Source organism: Psammomys obesus, unplaced genomic scaffold (genome assembly GCF_907164565.1).
Source record: "Psammomys obesus unplaced genomic scaffold, mPsaObe1.curated_primary_1811, whole genome shotgun sequence".
In the NCBI taxonomy this organism is placed as follows: Eukaryota; Metazoa; Chordata; class Mammalia; order Rodentia; family Muridae; genus Psammomys; species Psammomys obesus.
The window spans coordinates 6,909,414-6,915,508 of NW_026590405.1; positions in this window are offsets into that span (position 1 = coordinate 6,909,414).

A 6,095-nucleotide genomic window follows, 5' to 3' on the forward strand; every position below is an offset into this window, starting at 1 on the left:
TTTCTTTCTTTCTTTCTTTCTTTCTTTCTTTCTTTCTTTCTTTCTTTCTTTCTTTCACAAAGGACTCACTCTATAGGCCAGCCTTGAGCTCCTTACGTAGCCCAGGCTAGCCTTGAACTCTTCAGTCTTTTGCAGCAGATCACAGGCGGGGGGAGGGGGGCACCACACCCAGCGATAACACTGTTTTTAGTGGCCACGTAGCCTTATATTATACTTAGGCACTATAATGATTTTATTCTTAAACTGATTCTCTATTGTTGGACATTTATGTAACTTCCAAGCTGTTAAAATTAACCAGCATGCCAATTTATGGGAAGTCTATCTGGCAAGTGAGTTAGATCACTCTGCAAGCTGTCTCTCGTTGTTTTCCCATGAGAAAGCGCACAGGAGCCCTAACTGGATCACAGAACTCAAAGGTTCCCATTGGCCCAGTGCCAGGAGTCAGCAGCTGTGTGACAGTCTGTCCTGAGTGTTGGGATACTGTCCAGTGAGACCCTTCATTTCAGCTTCCATCCAGGGTGGTCCCGCACGGTTAGAGGGGCCCAGAGGAATGGCGCTGCAAGGAAAGAGTATCAGTTCAGGACCCCCAAGACCAAGTTCTCACACCAAAGAAGATTTTTTTGCCCCGGAAAGACAGAGGGCAAAGATAAGGGACAAAGAAAGAAGACAGAGGAAGAGGGGGAAGGGGAAGGGAATAAAGGAGAGGGGAAGGGGGCAATGGATCGGGGTAAGAGGCATTTGTCCTGGAGGGACAAAGGGCTGTTCTGGACGGAGGAGATAAACAGGGCCGCAGCAAATGGCGGTTTATAAAGGCAAAGGGGGAAAGCCCATATTAGGATGAGTGAGCACGTTAGTCAGGTGGGCGCAAGGGGGCTTCTGATTGCTGGACTTCGATACTTTGATAGCCCGACCTTGGTGGTCAGCCTCAGGAGGACGAAGTGGCCAACCAAGGGAGCAGGCCTTGGGGGCTGGCTTTAGGCCTGTGTTCTAACAGTTTTTAGCAAGGCAGATGGCATGGGCAAGAAGAGCAAGGCCTGCCAGAGCCAGAGCCATGCTGGCCAGGGTCCCCTCAGGCCCTGCGGCCTTGGGACCCTGAGTGCTGGTCACCAGCATTTGGTCTGACCCCTGAACGGTTCACACACTCTCTCACGACAGCGGCCCACCTATCGATCCTTTCTGTTTCTTTTCTTTTTCTCAGCGTTCACCTGGCAAACTATCTGGTGCCGAGGACTATCGGGGCGCTAAGGCGGAGGGTCAGTGCCCTCTTCTGCGGGGAGACATTTGCGGAATGATTTTTTTTTTTTTTTTCAAGACAGAACTCACTCAGCCCCCACCTCCCGGGTGCTGGCAGCCCAAACATGGTCCAGCACGCCCAGCTTTACAAGGCGCTGAGAGTCAGATCCAGGCTTTGACAAGGCAGCGGCCACTCTGCCAACAGAGCTGTCTTCCCACCCTTTCATTTAGCTCCCCGTAGCCTGCAACTCAGTAATGCAGCGAACCTCCGGCCCTCACCTGCCCCGCCACACACTGATATGGGCTGTTCCTGCTGTAGTTGACTTTCTTATAGGTTGACAGGATGTGTTCCGTGTACCTCGAAGCTGAGCACACCTGCGATCCCAGAATTCAGAAGACTGAGGCAGGGGCATCTCTGTGAGTTTGAGGTCAGCCTGGTTTACACAGCGAGCTCCAGGCTAGCCAGGGTTACAAGTGACTGCCTGTCTAAATAAATAAATAAATAAATAAATAAATAAATAAATAAATAAATAAATAAATAAAGCCAAGTAGGAGCATGAGATGAGTCTGTGGGAAAGGCACTCCCCACCAAGCCTGATAAGCTCAGTTTGATCCCCAGAATCCATATTAGAAGGAACGGAAGGGCCCTGAAGCGGTCTTCTGAGCTCCATGGCACTTGAGTGTGCGTGCACACGTCAATCAATAGTTAAAACAACAAGAGCCAAGACCTGAGCATCTGAGACAAAGCTGGGGGAGGGAGAGTGTGGGTCAGCGTGTCACAGAAAGGGCTGGCAGAAAGGCAGGCAGGGTGGGGGAGGACTGGGTGAGGTATGGAGCCCACCAGGGGACCTGTCGGTGAAAAGAGGGCTGGGGCAGAATCCCTGTGGGTCCTGGTGACAGTCTGAATAAATCTCCCTGAGGCCAAGCATGTGTAGAACTGGCAGCAGAGTGTTGGCATGAGGAAGGGACTAAGAAGCCGCCGAATTGCCCGGTGACCTTGACTGGGCTGAAGCTAAGCAGCCCGTCTGAGGGTTGGGAACCTGGCCACAGTTTTCCTGAGCCCTGTGGTTCTGTCCCATGAGGAAGTGACTGGCCTGCCAGCCAGGGCTCTAGTTATCTCAAGACTCAACTGGGGAACCTACTTCAGAGCTCGCTCAAGAGTGGGCAGTACCGGGGCAGGGCTAGGCTGGCTAGAGCCCAATGTTCCTTTGCCGCTGTATTGTGCTTCGGCCTTCCCCCACAGTGAAGGCTCATGGCTAATGCTGGCATCCTAAGTAAGTGCCCACACCAGTCAGCTCAGAATTGCCTATGACTCTAGCTCCAGGGAATCCAACACCTCTGGCCTCTGTGCTCTCGCACGCACGCACGCATGCACGCGCGCACACACACACACAGACACACACACACACCACATGCACAAATGAAAATAAAAAAACATATGGGCATGGTGGCACAGACCTTTAATCCCAGGACTCAGAAGGCAGAGGCGGCTGAATCTGTGGGTTCAAAGCCTTTCTGATCTATATAGTGAGTTCCAGGACAGCCAAGGCTTTGTAAAGAGACCCTGTTTCAATCCACATATTCACACAAGGGAGGGCATGTGTATTAGTCAGGGTTCTTATTCGGATGATTTACAGGCTGTGGTCCAGCTAATCCAACAATGGCTGTCTGCCAGTGAGTGTCCAAGAATCCATAGCTGGTTGGTGCACGAGGCTGGACATCTAAGCTGTCTTCAGTACACACAGGAATCCTGTGAAGGAGGCACTAATGTGGAGAGAGAGAGCAAGCAGGCGAGAGTGCAGGCTTTCGTCTTTCCAGCGGAAGGTGTGGCCCAGATTAGAGGTGGGTTTTCCCATCTCCAAAGATCTGGATTAAAGGTGTTTCTTCTCACCTCAAAGCTCCAGATTTGAAGTGGATCTTCCCACTTCTAAAATTATAAAATCCCTCACAGGTGTGCCCCATTTTGGGGTTTTAGTTAATCCCAGCTGTAGCCAAACTGACAACCAAGAATAAACATCAGCACTGGCCGAACTCTTGAGCATCCTGTTAGCTAACAGTAGCAGTAAAGGCTCCCTTACTGCTTCTTTTTTCCCCACTGTGTGAGTGTTCATGACCACACATGCTCATGCACACATGCATATCCTATCGCCTGCATATGTCACACACATGCTGGACACAGGACAGTTGGAGGACCCCGATCTGGCCGTGGATACTTCAGACCAAACTCAGGTCATGCCCAAAGTGGCAGTGCACACCTTTAACCCCAGCACTCGGTGAGCAGAGGCAGTGAGTTGAGGCCGGCCTGGTCTACAGAGGCAGCTCCAGACCAGTTGGAGGTCAGGCTTGGCAGGAAGAGCTTTTAGCTTGTGAGCCATCTCGCCCACCCTGGTCTTTCTAGGCAAGTTTTATTATCACTTCTCTTATGCGTATGAGTGTTCTGCCTGCACCACATGTGTGCCTGATGTCTTCTGGGGCCTGAAGAGGGTGTCAGATCCCCTGGAACTAGAGTTACAGCCAGTTGTAAAACGTGACGTGAGTGCTGTGAATCATCTCTGGGTCCTCTAGAATGAACAGTCAGTGCCCTGAACCTCTCAGCTCTCTCTCCTCCCTAGCTGTGTACCTTTGCTTGTGGTGGCAATTCTGTAATTTTTGGTTTCTTTAAAAAGAAAACAAAAACAAAACACAGAGAGGAGTATTATAAGAACATGCCTTCATTTTAATCCCAATTCATAGCTGCCGCAGCAGCTATGACTTGCCTTGTGCTCCAGCAGAGGCGTGGTTTTGCCTGCTGCAGACAGTTTCTGCAATTGTGTGACATTTGGAATTCTGAGAGCTTTTCAGAGGATACATAAATGCTAGGAGCCAGATTTTGGGGGTAGGGAGTTGTTGACTGTTGGTTGTGCAGGGAGTTTGGTTGTGGCTTGTTAGTGGTCAAACAAAAAAGAAAAAATAAATTAGATTTAGGTACCTCTATCTCTCCCCCACTCCCCATCCTTCTTTCTCTCCTATCTAGTGTTAGGAGGTAGATAAAGGGTAGGGAAAAAGAAGATCCCGAGAAGTAGCAAAGCCCAGCTACATCTGCTCTTTTGAAAAACGGCATTTAGAATCCAAGACCTTGTAAACACTAAGCGCACGTTCTTCGGTTGAGCTTGGCCCCCAGCCCCTTTTCCTGATGTTTTCCTTCTCTTCTTTTTTTCTTTGTACATTTATATATTTGCTTATTTATTTATTTTGAGACATTGTCTTTCGCTGTAGCTCTGGGTGGCCTGGAACTCACTATGTAGGCCAACCTACTCCCGAATTCTTGGCAATCCCTCTGCCTCAGCCTCCCAGGTGCTTACAGGCATAAACCACCATGTCAAGCTGCTACATCTTTCTAGAGGAATAATCTTTGGAAGTGTTTCTAAAAATACAATGGGATGTCTCTATTCAATCTGCCCAGGCAGGCTGTTTCCAGGGTTTAGATGCGTTAACCCCCAGAAGAGCTTTAAACGCTGCATCTGCTGAGGTGTGAGGGATGGCTTGCCGTGTGGGACGTAAGGTACTGGCAGGGATAAACAAAGTTTAAAAGCATGATGTCTCCGAGAAAGTTAATACAAGTGTGTGTGACTCATTAGGACATCTTAAATAACTGAGCTCTGGATGGATGGAAAATATGTCCAGGTTTACCTAAAATTAGGTGGTGGTGGGGAATGTTACATAAACAGGAATATTTAATAATGGAAAACCAACGCATGTTAGCTGTCGGCAAGCATGCCAAGCTACCAGAATTGCGTCTGAACTGTCCTTTCCAAGACACTGGTAGGTCTGACTCAGGGACACGGGGAAAGGTTCCACGTCCCAATGGTTACGGTCCAGGCACGAGCGGAGCCGGCTCCGTCTGCGGGGTTCTTTTCAGGAGCCGGTGGGCAGGGTTGTTCTGTGTGTTGGAGACGGCTAGGGTGGGCAGCCCAGGCAGCTCCCCAGCTCCTCTTTTCCCAGGTCCGTCTCCAGCACATGACCTCCTCACGGTGACCTCCTGCTCTGAAAATGGCTGCTGCGGCTCTCCGTACTCACGCTCCGGGCAGGAGCAGAGCGGGAGCTCGGGCCCTGGAAGTGATCACTTGAGGGGCTGGGGACTGGCTCGGCACCCACCGCGTGGCTTACAACTGCTTGTGGCTGCAGGCTCGGGGGAGCAGGTATCCTCTGCTCCGCTGTGTGCCACACGCTGTGCGTGAGCTACACGCCAGCCCCCCCCCCCCCAGGCCGTTCTTGCTTTTCCTTTGGAGACCAAATTGGGGGTGAACTTTCGCAGTACCTCAGGTTGGCCTTGAGTTTTCCATTCTCCTGCCTCAGCCTCCCAGTGGCCGGGGCTGCGGCTTGTATCTGGCCCTGCTTCTCCCTGTTCCTCTGAAGTTAGTGTTTATTAGAATGCAGGTCGGATCACGTTGTGCCCCTCCTCCAGAGCGGAACAGCCAAGTGTCGGCTCTGAAGCACTGCGGGGCTCAAGGCCTGCCCTGGGCGAGCCCCCGATGTCTGCTCCGTCCTGAGAGACCAGGGGCTACCCGAGTCGGTGAGGGCAGCGCGGGAACTGCCAGGAACTCACGTCCTACAGAGATCCTTACCGCAGAGCAGTTCCGGAGCATCCTTTGCACAGCCCAGAGGGTGGCTTCCTTTGGAGTCCTTGAGCATGTAGGACGTGTGAGAAGTCACGGTTTGGGATGTGCTGTCTCCTGCTCATCTGACCTCATGCCAGCGCAGCTGCGCACTGCAGCGAGTGGGAGCCTTGCCATGTACTGCCGCCTCTGCCCAGCGCAGAAGCTCCCCACGCCAGGAAACATGGCTCAGGAGCTGCCCTAGGCTCCTGAGAGCGGAGGCAGCAG